Raw genomic sequence first — 17,235 nt, forward strand, 5'->3', positions numbered from 1 at the left:
GTTGTTTTCATCTTTCTATTCAGATTCCAGATTGCTCCAAGTGTATTGAGTTTTACAGTTTTCCTCGTGCTCTCCTACAACCCGACCTTTGAGTGCCTCCCCAAATCTTCATAGTGGTTTGCTTCAACACAGCCAACCTTCTCTTCTTCCGAAATATCCTGGATCATAACAAAGTAAAAAACTGAGATCAATATTCTTCCCTGATCTGATGTTAAATGTTAGACTTGTTCGTCCATCCATGAGTCTTTTCAAGTACACATAATCCATCAGGTCGAATGATAATGGATAACGGATAAATTACGTTTATTACTTATTAGCACTTCTTCCATCCGATCGAAGAACTGTCGTATTTGTTTATTATTTAATTTATTTAGAGTACTACAACGGTAAAAGATTCGAACTACATGCTATCGTGTTGTGCTGATATATGTAATGAACAATAATTCATAAAAAAATATTGTCTGGAAAGGAACAATAATTAATTTATTTATATGATATATATAGCATATAAACAATAACAATCGGGCAATTTATCATACAATCTTTTTTTTAATTGAATTAAAAAATGCAATCCCACATATCAATATAGTATTTATTAAATACTATGTTTTGGACAAATGTCCCGAATAACCCTTTGACAAAATGTATGTTTCGGCAAATTTTCATTCGCCAAAATGTACATTCGGCAAAAATGTTTTTGGCTAATTGTGCTTGAACCATTTGGGTTAATTATTGGTATTTTAATTAGTTTTTCTTTTGTTGACATAGTCAATCTGCAATCAACGTCATTCTTAAAAGGAGGTGAAGGTTAAAAGGTTGAGGAGCACTCGCTCATCAACTCTTTCTCTTTTCATACTTCGTTTTTTTACATTAAGGGGGGGGGGGAGAATCAAAATAAAACAGTTTCATAGGTATTATGTATGTTCATGTAGTGTCTGTGTATTTTTTATTCTTGTCGTCATAATTGTCATTAAAAAAACATATACGCGAATAAATAAAAATATAATATTCGACATGATGAATTAATTATTCATATTGGAAAATACTCATGGATTGGCAAATAAGGATAATATCAGGCAAGTGTTTATGTTATGTCAGTATGAGTAATTATCATTAATGCCTATGATTAATAAAAAAATATTTTGAAGAAAAAAAAATATGCTGAAGAGAAATTGAAATCTTTGAATGACTCTTTATAAAAAATGAAAAGAAAAAAAATCATCAAAGGATCACAACTTTTTTTATTTACAATGTAAATCCATATTCTATATCTATATCAGCAAGTTTTGAACATCACACATTTTCACCTCCCAAATCATTTAATTAATGGTTTATTTTGAAAATATTAGCGCTGTACAGTATTTTGCAACCTTTCCGAAATTTAATTGTTTTCAAATCGTGAATCATTTTTTTGGGCTCAATGTATATATTTTTTTTAAATCATAATATAGATCGATTTTTTTCTGTATTCATCTATGGACCAATTTTCTTCCCTCCCCTGATTTATGAGTTGTACAAATATGGTCTAAGTAACATATTTAACATCATATGACGTGTCTGTAGTTCGTTGTTCATCATTTTAAAACCCACTTGAGGTCAACAACAATTGATCTATCGATTCGGTCTAGACCTAATTTTAAATGAGTCCGATCGAGACCTAACTTTTGTAGGACTTATCCAGAGAAATTTTTTATTTGGAGCTGATCTAAAGCGAATTTTTCTTCGAGAACTGTTCAAACCGAACTTTTAAAAAGAACAAAATTAGTTTGGTCCACTAAAAATCAATAGTTAGCCAATTCTTCCCACCTATGGAATTATCAATCAATAATTGTTAGGAATTGTTTCTAGCTTAACAAGAACTTATTCAATCCATAAACGTTCAGAACACTGATAAACAGAAAATAAGCATGTGCGATGAGCCAAAAAGTACTTTAGACTCTAAAGTCCTATATGGGTGAGCTTTAGCTACACACGCTCGTTGCTACAACTCATCTAAAATCGGATTAATTATTTTTTATTTTATATATTTACATACCTCCTCTTAATTTAATATAATGAAACCAACCGCAACAATTGTTTTATTTTCAACTTTTTTGGAATTTCGATTATAGGCAGTCTGGAAAAGTTGTCATATGGTATGATAATTACCAATGCCAAATTGCATCGTCTTACGTGGTCATCTTTAGGTGACATATCTCGATCAAATTATGAAAAAAGGCGAATTAGTCAATATAAATATAGATATGGAGTACACATTTTTAGTCATTCTGCAAAAAATGATTTTGATACACATTGTTTTTACCCTATAAAAAATAGGGTAAAAAGTTAGGAAAATTTGATTATCTACCTATAAGGCGCATCCTTCTTTTTTACATTTTCAGAAAGAAAGGATCAATTTATTTTCATGTTATTTGCTCTATTTCATCATCAAGGTATCTTTAAAAAAACACTTTATTAATATTTTTTATAGGTTAGAATAATATCTATCATAATTAATTAAGGTAAAATAATGATTAAAGCTGTATTTTAATCCTTATGGATAAATTAAAAAAAAAACTTTTGTATCCTTTCAAACTTTGAAAGAGATGTGCTACCTAAAGATGACATCGTAGGCCAATAAAATTTTGCATATGTTATTTTCTAACCATAAGACAACTTTTCTGCACTGTCCGTAATCTAAATTCAAAAAAAGTTGTAGATCAAGCCCGTCTACTCAACAATACTTCATAATGGTATCAAAAAATAATGTTTTTATATTTTTACATTCAGAAAATCAAATTATATTTTATTACAATCCCAAACATATGTTGTTAACCTTATTTTAAAATAAAGGTTTATTTTGTCTGGATGTGTTATACTTATAGAAGTAAATTTAACATTTTAGTTGATATTTACGAGAGGAAAATGGATGGAATCGTTAAAAAAATTATATAAAATTTAAATGACGTAATCATGCAAGTGTAGAAGTTGTGGCAATCTTAAGCATTTTGGACATGTGGAAAAAAGAAATGGAAAATCAACAAAGTAATCCGGACAATTTGAAAATTGTTTTAGAGGAAACTAGTTGAGACTGGATCTTCATTAGAATAGCTACAAACAGCTGTAGTGAGGGGGGGGGGGATACAATAAATAAGAACATAGGCAAGAATTACACCAATGTCGATCCCCAAATCTATTCTGAGTCCAACAAGGAATTTCAATTATAATTCTACAACATTCCTCAAGGTTAGTCTCCGTGTTTTAAAACCACACGCGAATGCTCAATCCATTTATGCATACATCATTGATATGGTTTCAATGTTTATTAAACGTTCAATTATGAGTAAAAAGTATCAAGTTATAGATCATGGATGTCTTGTCCTGAAATGGTAAGGCTCTCCACAAAGGGAAATCAATCTCATGAATCAACAAACTACTTCATATGAATTTGATTGCAAGTCATGGACAAGTTTTTATCGGTTAACCCATTAAAGGCGAGCGGCAGAATTTTTTGCCAGTCATTTCAAATTGACGTAGAAGAAGTTCCATCTAAAAAAAAATTCTTGTATTAGGTTTAAACATGTTCTAAATACATTTGGTTAACTACATAATAAGTTTCAATGTCATTGATATACTATTGTTTCGTCAGTACAGTTTTGAACAAAAGCTAGTGCAGTTTTGATTTATATGAGTAGTAAATATAGGTATGTATTTGCTTTGTTTAGACAAAAAAAAATCTTATACCATAGCTTTTTCTTTTCTTGAATACTATAAAAATGAGACTACATCAATTAATTACTTAATTTGTTTTTATTTTTGACTTATGATAAAGCAAACTTTTATGGCAGGATATCCTGCCACTTGTCTATAAATACACGAAATGAAATTTCAATTTCATAGCATAATCTTTACCTATTTTGATAAGTTCCCCTCAAGAATCCGGTAAAATTATTAAATATAGCACGTGTTCTCAATTTTTTCCTAAAGATGTACTAATGAAGAAATTTTACTTGCTAAGAATTACACCTACAAAAGAACAACCCGATGCTTTGACAGACTGTGACACGGATGAGTCAGATAATGAAGTTACCTGTAATCCCGACCATCTACCTCGATTAAAATTTTGTTAACAAATACACCAATACGTTTTGGATTTAAAGTATGGGCTGCTTGTTCATCTGACGGATCTCTATTACACGCTGAACCATATTGCGGTATCCATACAAAAATTGTTGAAAGGAACCTCGGACATGGTCCTAATGTTGTGATGGAAATGGTGAAACAGTTGGAATTACAGCTTGGGCAACATGTAGTCTTTGATAACCTATTTAACAACCATTTCCATTCTCAAAGAATTGACAAAAAAGGGAATCGGAGCTGCAGGCACTCTAAGAGAAGATAGGCAACAGAGAGCTCCATTCATCTCAAAAGAATCAGAATTAGATCCAAAAAAATGGTGGTGCCTAATTTGATCAGATAGTGTAAATGCTCAAACCGTTTGTGCATGGGGAATGTACCAAAGAGAAAAAGATATATCCCTTTTTGAATTTACAAGAATTATAGCAATTGGTATTCTAAAAAAGTTTGGAGTTTCAAAGAAAAAGCCATGTTCAAGAATACAGTCGAGTGGGCCTGCTACATTGACTGTTCGCTACAATGGAGGCCAGCATTGGACGTCCAAAGGAAATAAGCCGAATTCGAGATGACATGAGTGTTCCTCCAGAACAATGTATATTTGTAAAATGTGCAATGTACCTTTACCCCCAGAATGCATGGAATATTTCCACACAAAGTAAGTAAAGCTAGAAAAAATATAGAGAACACAGAAATTAATATTTAAATAAATATATTTGTTAGTTATTCAGAAATATAATAAATTTTAAATTATGTTGCATTTGCTTTATTATTAAAAAAATACGTTATATTTTAAAAATACAAAAACAAGATTTTATGGACGAGTGGCAGGAAGTCCTGCCATGAAAAAAAAAACCCGAATAATTTATATTTTGTACCAAAAAATTATTTACAAATATCTAGATACAACTGATATAAATTTATGCAAACCAAAGTTTAGTCTTTTTTTCAAAAAAATGATTCTCGTCCTTAATGGGTTAATTATCTTTGATTTTATTAATATTGAAAGCGTAAATTATGCTATCGTTGATATATTAAATATATTTTAGCAAGCCAACAAAATTTGACTTTTTCAAAAACATTTTAAATTCCAAAATCAACTCTACTGGTAGTACTTGGCGTACTAATAAAGAATCAGCTACAATTTTTTTCATATCAAGTCTAGTTTTGGAGAATTTTTAACCTTATTATAGGTTTGTGTAAACTTTTAAGAAAGAAAAAAAAACAATAATGTCCTTAAAATTAATGTATTATTTTCAAAATTGAATGCTTATATTTCAAATGCAATCATCCAAATTTGACAAAATGTCATTTAAAGGTAAAAAACCAACATATTTTAAGAGTTTTGTTTTAAAAGAAATAACACCGCAATTTATAAACTGTTTTTATATTTAAGGTCTTTATTTGAAGTATGAATAATTAGATTTTTATTTCCAAAAGAGTGGTTCTAATAGGTTTTATTCAGTAGCAATATTGATTTGAATTTTTCTTTTTATATAGAAGCAGAAATTTATCGAGGTTAAGTGTTGAATTTTTAAAAATTCCGTGTGAATCAATTATATTGTAAAAAGAGTAAATAAATCAATCTAATTATAAATAGGTTAAAAATTGAGTTTGTAAAGATTATTTCATCAACCTTTTTTGGATTATTTCCTCAATAAAATTGAAAACAAATCAATATTGCAACTCCATTATGTTAGACCTTCTAGAATGTAATATCCTTTTCTAAATGAAACCCTAATTATCCATGCTTAAAATAAATTCCTTTGAATTTGTAAATTTGAAATTTCTTTGAGACATACATATAGAATAAACATTGCTAAGATAAAATAAGAATTATTTTAAGATATTATTTAAAGTAAATGGTTCTCCAAGTAGATCTATTTTTAAGTTCATAGTTGTAGAAGTTATAGAAATACCTAGGAGTTGTAGCTAACTTTATTTTATTTTTTTCATCTCGTTTGTTTTATTGTTTAATTTGGCTATTTTAATAGGATATAAGTACTCTGTGGCACATAATAGAGTTCAAATGCCCACAGTTATATTAGTCGTAAATACATATCTCCATGTAATTTTAATTGATCAAAATGAAATGAGAGTATCAATTAATAGTTGGTAATTAGCATGACAAATATTGTAATTTAAGACGTAAAAATGGTGAGTTGTGCAATTTCCTTATACAAGTTGCAACTTGTACCGACATCCCAATTTGTACACAACAAATAAATTAATTTAATTATTTTATTTCACAAAATATCGGAAACGCCTGCTCTCACTCATGAATTTTGAGCAAGGTTGTGGATTAATCGGTCTAGTGGTTCAAGCAGTTCCGGTTCTTCAACAGCTAGAACGGGAACCGAGACTACAATACATGCCTTATCTGTCTCGGTTCTTGCTCTTTTGTTCCTATATAGAATATATAAAGATAATACAATACATATTATAAAAAATAAATTAACTTTAATCAATAAGTCAATTTTCTAACAATTTCTTTTGTGCAATTGCAGTGTTTTCGAATGTTTTTTTTTTTAACTTCGCCAGGGTGATACAGGTGTATTTGAGCTCCAAATAGCTAAGGGCTTCTTATGGATCTGGAAAAGTCTTTATAGGCACCAGACGGTGTGGGTAGATTATGGATCCAGGCCCGCTACTAAGCTTGTCTGGGCCTTATAATATAATAACTACAATATTACTTAAGCCAATGTTTCCCAAACTTTACTATATCCAGGCCATTCTACATTTATACATTTTTAGCTGAGGCCCCCTTTATACGAAAGATGTGTACTATGTATGTATAGAATGAACGCAATCCTCAATTATCCATCTTTTGGTGTTTTGTAATGACGTCATACCCCCTAATAAATTACATTAATTAATAAATATAATATTATCACGCTTTGTACAAATTCCAATAAAATAATTATTAATTATAGTTGAAATATCTAAATTCGCTTTAGTAATTGTCAAATTAAAGGTGCATTTAAATTTCAAATTGCTATATATTTTAGCTTTATAGTTATTTCATACTATTGTAGTACATAATTAACATATCTTTATTTTATATTTCACATCCAGAGCATTTTAAATGAATCTGAAAGTAAGTTCATCCCGTAACAGTTTCAACCCTTGAATATATTCAATGTTATAAATACCTATATGGATGGATAAACTCCCACCCAACTAAGGAGTCGACTCTACTCTCTTATGAAGCTTAGCTTGGAGTTTCTTCTTCGAATAAATTTTCATCCTGTCACTATCCCCGTAGATATTAGAATTCGATTATCTCTAGTTGATCATAAACTTTCTCGGATCCCTTCTTTTGCCCTATTTCTTATAGAAAATGGAAGTTTTTCCGTCTTTAATTAATGAAAATCGATCTAACAAAATGAATACCACTTTTAAGATAAACATTTGTCTGTCAATTTACTCAAATGTTTCGTATGTTATTTTAAACATACTTTAATATTATGATTATAGGTTATGTATCATATTCATGTTATAACATTAACCTGATGTGTTACTTTATTAATTATTATATTCATATATACCACGTGTAGTCCCTTATTTTATTCAATTATAATTGAAGTGGCTGGAAGAGGGTGTATGACTGAACTTTGTCCAAGTCAACATATGTAGTTTATCACTAATTAATATTAATGAAAAAGGGGTTTCCTTAATATTAAGGAAAATAGTAAGGTATTGGATCTCAAAATGGCACCCAAAATTAAAGGATTTAAGTATTACTCCCTATAAAATGTGTATTGCTCTATTACCTTGTTTTATGTAATATCTTACATTAAAATGTATTAATCATATGTTATTACATCGTGATACAATCTTATTACTATATTGTAACTATTAGAATTGACATAATTATCCTTCTTTTCTCGTCTTTAATCGTTAAAAAAAAATCTACAAATCTAGCTATTTTATAGGGATTTTCAAAATTTATTACTTTGATTTAATCCAAATATCCCTATTTATCATTGGCATGCCTAAAATAGTATTCGTTACAGGTATTGGGTTTTTGTTATTGCTAGAGCTCTTGGATAGGAGTTAACAGAGGTTTTTTGATTTTTTTTTTTCATTTTATGTAGTAAAGATGGCAATTTTGAGCCCCCAAAATGGTGTCTCCTTCACCTATGATGCAATTTAGGACGTCAGTGAAAATATTTCATTCCATACTCATAACTATATGCATTAAAGTATTGATAATTATTTGTAAAAACATATTGTTGTGATACGTGAAACATATAATTGATATACTCTTGAAAAGAAAATGATACTTCCTCTAGACAGTTTTCATGTTACGATTGACAATTCCTAATTTTTATCAAATTTGATTGATATTAATGGTATACTTATGTATATGTAAAGAATAGGTGGCGTTTAGTATATAGACTCTTCTATTTCTTGTAGTTTGCAATTTAAAATACATAAAAATATAGACTATCAATTATTATTATGATAATGTATCATACATTAGACAGAAACAGATGTTTCTATTTTAAAATAAAGCCTTGAATTTTTTATCAAAGTAAATCAATTCAATTAGCAGGATAAATATCGAAGTTTATCAAATGACTTGCATATCAGATAATATCAACAATATCTCGCAACTTTTCATCTAAACAGAAACATACAAATGAGTGACCAAACATGTTCAATAAGCTATTATAAAAGAGGACCCGGATTTTTTCAACTGCTACCTGATTCAGAGATTTAGTGCTCCCTACCTTAATATATGATTTTATTTACCATTGCTGTGAGACCTATTCTTTTATTGCCTTTTATCCTCACCACGCCATCACAAAATAAATTGAGTCCAAAAGTAAAATAGTATTGTCAAATATTAAGGAATAACTTGTGGGAAAGGATATCTTGCCTTAGACGAGACTACCGGTAGATCCAGACATTACTTACTTTTCAATGGACTGGGAACCAGAAAAACCCCAGAATGTGAGGACTGGACCAGAAAGACCTGGAGTCTAAGGACTAGGACTTGATCTGAACTCAGAAAAGTTGGACTCAAATACAACTCTGAGATTTGGATATTTACATTTTTATTTAATTATAATTAGTATTTACTATTTAGAATGAGTAATTAATAATTGTTCATGGAATATGAAGAGGATCTATAATGAAAATACAAAATAACTAATAAAAATTATGAATTTAGGTAGATATGAGTCTATTATTATATCTTAATATTCGGTTTATTAAATTGATTGTACTATATAGGTTTTATTGATGATAACCTCGACGAAAATGTGTTGCAGCCTCATTCATCAGTACACATTTGAGTTTTGCGTACAAATTTTACCATAACAGAGGTTTTATATGCCATCAATGGATAATGTTATCGTTATTGACTGCATCACTGTTTTGATCCATAGGATTGAGAGTGAATTTCAGTACACGGCGTAGTAATCAATCGTCAGAATTTATATACAATATTTTTACTTCAGAGATATGAGTGTTGCTATTTTCGAAGTAATTAGGAAAGAGTGTAGCTATTCTGTTCAGACCATGAGTGTGACAAGTGACTTTCAACATCATTGGAAAATGTTGCTTGAAGTTTTTGACTGCTTTTATATAATAAAATGCATCATCGCTAATGAAAACTTTAGTCTCTCGCCACAGAAATCGGAGCCCAAAACGTTAAGACTTTTTACTTCAATACCTGTCATTTTTCTATTTTCAGTCTTCTTAAAATCTTCCAAATTAATTAAATAAAGGCAACCTATATAATGCAGTCATGAATCATAGTTTCGTCTGAGACATGAAGATTATCATTTCCTACAACTTCTTTCTTAATCTTTGAGAACAATACTTTACTTTGGGACTCCATTGACTTTGTGATGGCGTAGCGAGAAGGAATGGTTTTGCCAATATAAAGTTCCATTAATTTTACAAGATTTGGATGATTATCAATATGGAATGGAACATTGAAGGATACATCCATCTTGTTCTTATCCAATATAAAATTAAAAGTGTCAGGACTTGATTCAATTATATTCTTCGAAGAAAACTTCAAATGAATATCGTGAATACGACTTTTATAATGCTGTTAAAATTCAATTTTCTAAAAGCTTAAAAAAAAGGAATTAAAATTTATATTTATATATGACAGTTATATAATGAAATTGAATGTTATTTAATGTTAAAAAATTAAGTTTAATTGTTATATTTATTTGTTCTTGTTACATGCATAATATTTTGTTAAAAGCATATTCAAATTCTTCAAAAGAAAAGTAAGTAATATTTGAAAGTCTTAGAACGAATACATTTAAAAAAAATTAACTACCTGTAATACATATACGCATTATATTTTATAATTTATTCTTATAATAAGGAAGACTACAACCTATAAAATTAAAATTATTTTTAATTTTTAAATTCTGCATCGTTTTTATTTAATTTTTAATCAAACTTTGGAAATTTCATTAACAATTATACATTTAAATAGTTTGGGGTGTCTATTTTTAGGCTTGATGATGATGAAGGAACTGTTCTTTGGCCACCTACATAACATTGAATGCGATGCATGGCAATGCCAATTTTGTAATTAAGAGGCTAATATGATTTCAATATTTACATGACAGGTAAATTTAATATTGTAATATCAAAGATCCATACTGTCAATTCTTTCCATGCCTTTTTGAGAACAATGCCATTTTAGGACACTAATGATCCAGAACTGGATCATTTTCTTCAAATTTGAATATTAGGTAAGTAATTCAATATTGATAAAAACTGAGTAAGATAATAGATTAATATTGTAAAAATAAAAAAATCTAGTTATTCACAAAAAAATTCAAAAATTTATAGCTGATCCCAAAAAATTAAATTTGTTGGGGAAAAATTTCAAAAATCTTCAGTTATTTAAGAAAAGTTAAAAGGGGGTTAGTTTTTGGATTTTTTTGAAAATAAATTTAAATTAAAAATCCAGAGCTATTCTCAAAAAAATAAATTATTTGGAAAAAAAAAATCAGAAATTGATAGCTATTATCAAAAAATTAAATTTTTTGGACAAAAATTTCAAAAGTCCTCAGCTATGTCCAAATTATTAAATTTTTTGGGAAAAAAAATGTTCAGTTATTTGCGAAAAATTAAAGGGAGTTAGTTTTTGGATTTTTTTGAATAGAAAAAGTAAAATGTTTTGAAAAAAATTTCATAAAATTAAAATTTATTAATTCACAACTATAGACAAAAGAACAAAAAAAAATTCTTCAAAAAATTTAAAAGCCCATCTCAAAAAATTCAAAAATCCATAATTACTCTCATAAATTAAGGTTTTTTGAAAAAAAAAATAATTCAAAATCCACCCCTGCTCACAAAACTTTTACAAAAAATTCAGAAAAATTTATAAATCCATAGCTATTCTCAGAAAATCAAATTTTATTTCAAAAATCAATCTTTAAATTTTCTTGTAGAAAATAGAAATTCGTTATTTTTTTAACGCCCCTGAGTTATTTATGTATCACTTGTAAAATATTCTTTCAAAATCTCAAGTACCCCCTGGAGTGCTTCCAAGTACTTCCAAGGGGTACACAAACCACGATTTGGGAACCACTTTTGTAGGAGATAAGAGGGCAATTTGGGAAATTATAGGATACATTCGCACATTTTATTTATTTTTAATGTAAAAAACAAAAAGAAATAATTAATGCTGCATCGACTTGAGTCGTTAAGGATCGATTCGAATAGTCTAGATAAATTAGAAAATGAAATTAAATACAAACTTCAGTGGCTCTTCATTTCCACTACTCCTTTATTGATTTATATTCAATAAAAATCTTTCAGTGTTTACACGTCCTTATGTTTATTGTTTCATGCAATTTTTTAACAAAAATTAATAGTAAAATGAAGTTTGTGTATTATTTATCTGTTTTTCACGAAGTTTTTTGAGCTATTTATTTTTGTCGTAAAAGCTTATATTATTTTAAAATATGGGATAATTTAATTTGTTACAAAAACATATTATATGTCTAGCATGTTTCTACAGGAATAAGAAGAACCTCATTAAAAATTGTGATTAATTAGGTTGTAAATGGTAAACATTTTCGCTATGTTAAAAAAAGAAAACCAAAATGGTAATCTTGACAATTTGAAGAATGTTTGAAAGGAGAGCTAATTAGCTGCCATGATGAGTGATTAGATTATTACAAGCAACTATCAGAGGAAGGAATTAAACACATGTAAAACTCCATATCAAGTGAGGACATAGACAGAATTACTCTGTTTTAGATCCTCAGTTCTACTTTGAGTACAAGAGAGGCTTAAACTTACATCTCCTCAACAAATCCACAGCATTATTCTCTGTCATTTATGAGCACACTGACACGTGGGTACACTTTATACTTAGATGTTCTCTCCTCAAGGATAATACAACAATTATAACAGCTGCAGTAAATTAAAAAAACCACTTTTCAGGTCACCAAAAACAGAAAAACCTCACACTCTAAAAAATAATTGAGATTTATAACTATAGTTGATAATATTGTAGAGAAAAACGCGTGCGAGGAGGAGGGGGGAAAAAAGACATATGGTATCATTGTTTAAAATACTGATGTGATTATCATCTGCCTGCTTTATTATGATTTTTGAGGGTATAACGAATGTATTTATTAGCAAAATGTTTAATGAAGATATACTACGTATAATTGACTTCGACGTTTTTATCCGTTACAGTAGATTTGAAAACGTCACACTCCATGAAATTGTAATTCATTATGAACCTTATTCTCAGAATAATAGCTAATGAAACGACAAAGTAGAGTATTTGAAATATATTTGAAGCTCAAAGTTTAAAAAAGAAGGCTTTAATGAAATATAATCTACATACTAAAAAATAAACCATTAAACATTTAAGTTAAATATACAAAATTAAACAATTAAAATCATATAACTATTAATAATAATAAATTATAAATAAAGAATATTGAAATAATAGATTGATCCAGATAATTTTTTCTTGTTCTAACATCGGAATTCAGTTAAATATGTCATAACTTTAGGTTGCAATACACAAGCGAGACGTGGAGTTTAATCAAAAAGATAATCACCCCTCTTCTTCATGTGGAAGTTGCTATATACAATTGTGCACAGAATAGATATATTTCTACCGATGAGATCTAACAAATTATTAATAATAAAGTAAATGTCAAAATCATAAAATTAGACAATAAATATACTAATAAAAAATTTTTATAAATAAATTCATCGTAAAGATTTAGAGCAAAAGCTAATTATGTAGTAATGTCCAGCGATATTACTCCCTATTAAGAGCATCAAAAAAGATTTCCCCCCGTTATTTAGGTATGCTTATATAACAACATACTATTATCATGATGGATATACACAATTGTTAATTATAATGCAACACCCAATGTAACTACCCTCGTTGTTGTGACCATTTAAACAGTTGTTTTTGGCTTTTATGAGTTTTCTGAATACCATTTCTTGGAGCCCATCAACCATAGCTAAGCCTTTAGTGATAAAAAAGTAATATTTATTGACTATGTAATATTGGAAAACCTAATTATCATACCCAAGTCTTAAAGCGAAGTAAGTAGTCTCAGACAAACTAGTTGCAAACCATCCAAAGCTACTACCCCCCTGTTGTGACCATTTAAGCAGTTGTTTTTACCCTTTACTGAGTTGTGTATCATAATTCTTGATATGTTTAGCTAAAATAGAATCATATTTTATGGTTAGATTTAAAAAAAATTGAATACTTACTGTGAGATAGTACAAAATTCAGAGTTCCATTTCGATATTCGTAAATACTTTTTACTGATAACTTGATCATCATTTGGTGTGGATGACTCAAAACAATTTTATATGTATTTCTATATATGTTATCAGTACCAACATCCTCCATTAATTTAATGATGGTTCCTCGGGAAGGGATATGTTTACCCTTGTATTTCTCCATAAATTTTTTGAACGTAGATGATTAGCAATGGATAAGGTTATATTACATGCAATAAGCATCGTTGTTAGATCAAAGTTAAAGTCTGACTTGATGTATTCATCGTCAAATTGATTTTATAGATGAATATCCATACTCTTGTTATGAGATGAGGATAATGAGTGGCGTGTAATTCTAGACAGGGGATTAAAGGCACATTTATATCGACAAATCCGACAAACCATCTGTTTCTCATCCGGTAAGTATTTTCCAAATTCCTGGGCCTCCATTTCCATAAATCCAGACAGAAGGCGACGTCATTTTGGGGATTTTATTCAGTTCTCTATCGACTATCACCATCTCATATTATATTAATATTGAATAATAAAGGCGGGAATGATAACGTTCATGATTGATAGAAGAGGATGTATATTATTTAATCAATGATGCCATAAGTAATTCTTCTTTTCTCCTCGCACGCTTTTGTATTCTTACCAAAATTATCACCCTTATTTATAACCCTTGTGATTGATAAGGGGAAAACTTTTGATGAGGTTTCGTGATAAAAATCTAGCAGTCTTAATAAATGCTGCAGTCGATTCGGTTTTTTTTCGATTATTATTTAATAATCAACTCACCATTTCAGTTAAGTAAAAAAATCATCGCGGGTACACTGTATAAATTTGCCCACACGTCATACTTTCTCTTTCTATCTCAAAATTGAAGCCAGCGACAGAGGATAGTTGAAATTCAATTCTCGCAACCTTTCAATAATAAGGAAATAACTTCGGTACGTCAAGTGTAGGGATCTCGAGTTTCCGAGTTGTTGGGTTAATTAGTACTTTGAAGGGTCACGGAAACAGATGGAAGGTCTCATTGTTTGGAAGGGCATACTTAAATAAAGAAAATAATGTATGCTATTATGAATTAAAAACATTGAGTATATATTCTAAATTTTTTAAATAAATTGAAAACAGAGTATATTAATAAATATATAAACATTTAATAACTAACAAATTTAGCAGTTAACAAAAAATATCGGAGTTACAAAAAATTAAACACAAATGAATCAACATGTAACAAAATAGAGCAATCATAAGAATATAACACAAATTAACAAATAACACTAAAGTTTATAGAAAACAACAGATAAAATCATTTATAAAGCAGTCCAAACTTCCAATTCGTTTAATTCGCAATCCTTGATAAAGAAAATGCTCTTGCTTTGATCCAAAGCTATCGAACAAGTCCAATTGGGGAATAATTTTCCGATATACTTCTTCTCCTTCTTGGATGAAAGTAATGGCTATCATTATGAGGAATACAATCCACTAAGTCAGGAAACAGAAAAAAAAGTGGAGCATAAATGAACTTTTAAAAAATAATTGAAAAATATGAAAGAACCTCATATTGGATATTGGCTCATAATGTCGTCAAGAATTCTATAAAAATGATTAATATCCTTGAGACGCTTCCTCCAGATAAACGCGTTGAAATATCTATGGAAAAACTCTCAAGAGGTATTCCTTACTCCTAACCGTCTGAGCATACCCTTAAGAAGACTCCTCAAAGACTCTATCGTCTGAGTATGAGCTCCAGTTAATGGATCAACAAAGTTACACTTTAAAAAAAAAAAACTTTATTCAGTCTGGAAAGATTACATATATAAATAAACATTTTAGTTTACAATTAGGTCTCTAAGGATAAGGATATTTGAATAAAATATACTAACGGCACCAAACTTTTTGAAATCATTTAAAAAAGATGACTTCAAATGCACTAAATGAATAAAATTGGGAAAATTGATTTAAGCAACTAAAAACTAATTTATAAAACATAATAAAAACAAACTAATTATTTGAAATCGATTCATTTTTAAACTTTCCAAAAATTCGAACCAATCGACAAAGGAACTTTAAACTTACAAATGAACAAGAAGGATAATTAATATCTTATTGGATCTCCAGTGTAAGTCCATGAAGTTAAAATAATATTAAGAAACTTGGTAAAAAAAAGGATGAATATCGTGCGGCAGCTCTAAGATTTTCTACTTTGATGGGCTCTACAATTGTTAATTTTTTTGTAATCAAGCTTTTGCAGCTTGTAATAGCATGTTCTATTGGTCGATTTTTTGCATTTCGGCTTTTCGAAGGGAGTCCAAATAACAATAAAGGGGAGAAAAACTTCTCCGTAATCTTTCAGTGTGACTAACTCCCGTACAATTTTGAGAGCCGGACAACTTGCAAAAGCGCGAACTGTTGAATTAAACATTTTACCTCAATCCTGTTAAAATAAATGCAACCCGATAAAATTTGAAATTGGGCTATAAATTTTTTCCCATCCTTTATGTTTGAGATTGAGACCATAATCCTGTTTGTCCATTTATAAGGTAACTCGAGTAAGTCCCGAAAATAATCACAAATTCTTGTAACTTCTGTTTGAGGGGAATAATTTCTTAACAGGTGCCACGGTATTGGTGGTAAATGATTTAATGCTGCTCTTTTAAGTGGGAAGATCAATTTTCCGTAACTAAACACCGAACCATAGAGAATATTGTGAATTGTAATGATTTTTCTTGATAAAGCCTCAAATTCTAGCATTTGCGGGTCTTCTTTATTAAAAAAATATTTTTTGTCACAATTCCGACCCACAATGTCAAATGTTGCGTAAGATGTGAAATTCGGAGTAACTTTCCAAATAATTCTCTGGCTAGCTGCCATGGATGGGGAATGCATCATAATCATATTATTACTCCAATCCGTACCTAGCATCAACCCATTATATATCGGGGTAGAGGAAATGGACGAACGCCATTTCGTCTCGGTATTCTTCTTAAGATCAATAAATTTTTTTTATATATTTTTGATATGATTCTCGATAGCAATGCCAACCCACCTCCTATTGTTTTTTAAAGTCTTTTCAGAGCAGGGATGTATCTCCAGTGAAAAAACTTCTCCAACCAACCAACAATTTTCTTTGTTTATGGCATTTTCCACCAACCACGGGATAGATGTTGCCTTATACAGAACCTTTGGAACAAATCCTCTTTTGGATATTGAAATTCTTTCACCCTGAAATAGACCTCATTATATAGTTATGAAGATGTGACCAGTTTGAAGTAGAAGCTCCTACACTACTCCAATCAATTTATAGTATTTCAATTACTACTTTGATTGAACAATCTGCAATCTCACAACCCCCACGGG

At 29.4% G+C, this 17,235-nt stretch overlaps 2 long non-coding RNA genes across 2 annotated transcripts; one reads left to right on the forward strand and one right to left on the reverse strand.

The window, feature by feature from the left end:
- The first annotated feature begins 8,855 nt into the window (after window positions 1-8,855).
- LOC139904894 (uncharacterized) lies at window positions 8,856-10,507 on the forward strand. The gene is made up of 2 exons (XR_011779154.1): window positions 8,856-9,292; window positions 9,355-10,507. It is a non-coding gene; the product is annotated as an uncharacterized lncRNA (long non-coding RNA).
- A 2,383-nt stretch (window positions 10,508-12,890) lies between these two features.
- LOC139904895 (uncharacterized) lies at window positions 12,891-14,543 on the reverse strand. The gene is made up of 3 exons (XR_011779155.1): window positions 13,858-14,543; window positions 13,667-13,805; window positions 12,891-13,604 (listed from the first exon to the last, which is right to left on the reverse strand). It is a non-coding gene; the product is annotated as an uncharacterized lncRNA (long non-coding RNA).
- Window positions 14,544-17,235: the final 2,692 nt, after the last annotated feature.

This window comes from Lepeophtheirus salmonis, chromosome 3 (assembly GCF_016086655.4).
Source record: "Lepeophtheirus salmonis chromosome 3, UVic_Lsal_1.4, whole genome shotgun sequence".
NCBI classification, from domain to species: Eukaryota; Metazoa; Arthropoda; class Copepoda; order Siphonostomatoida; family Caligidae; genus Lepeophtheirus; species Lepeophtheirus salmonis.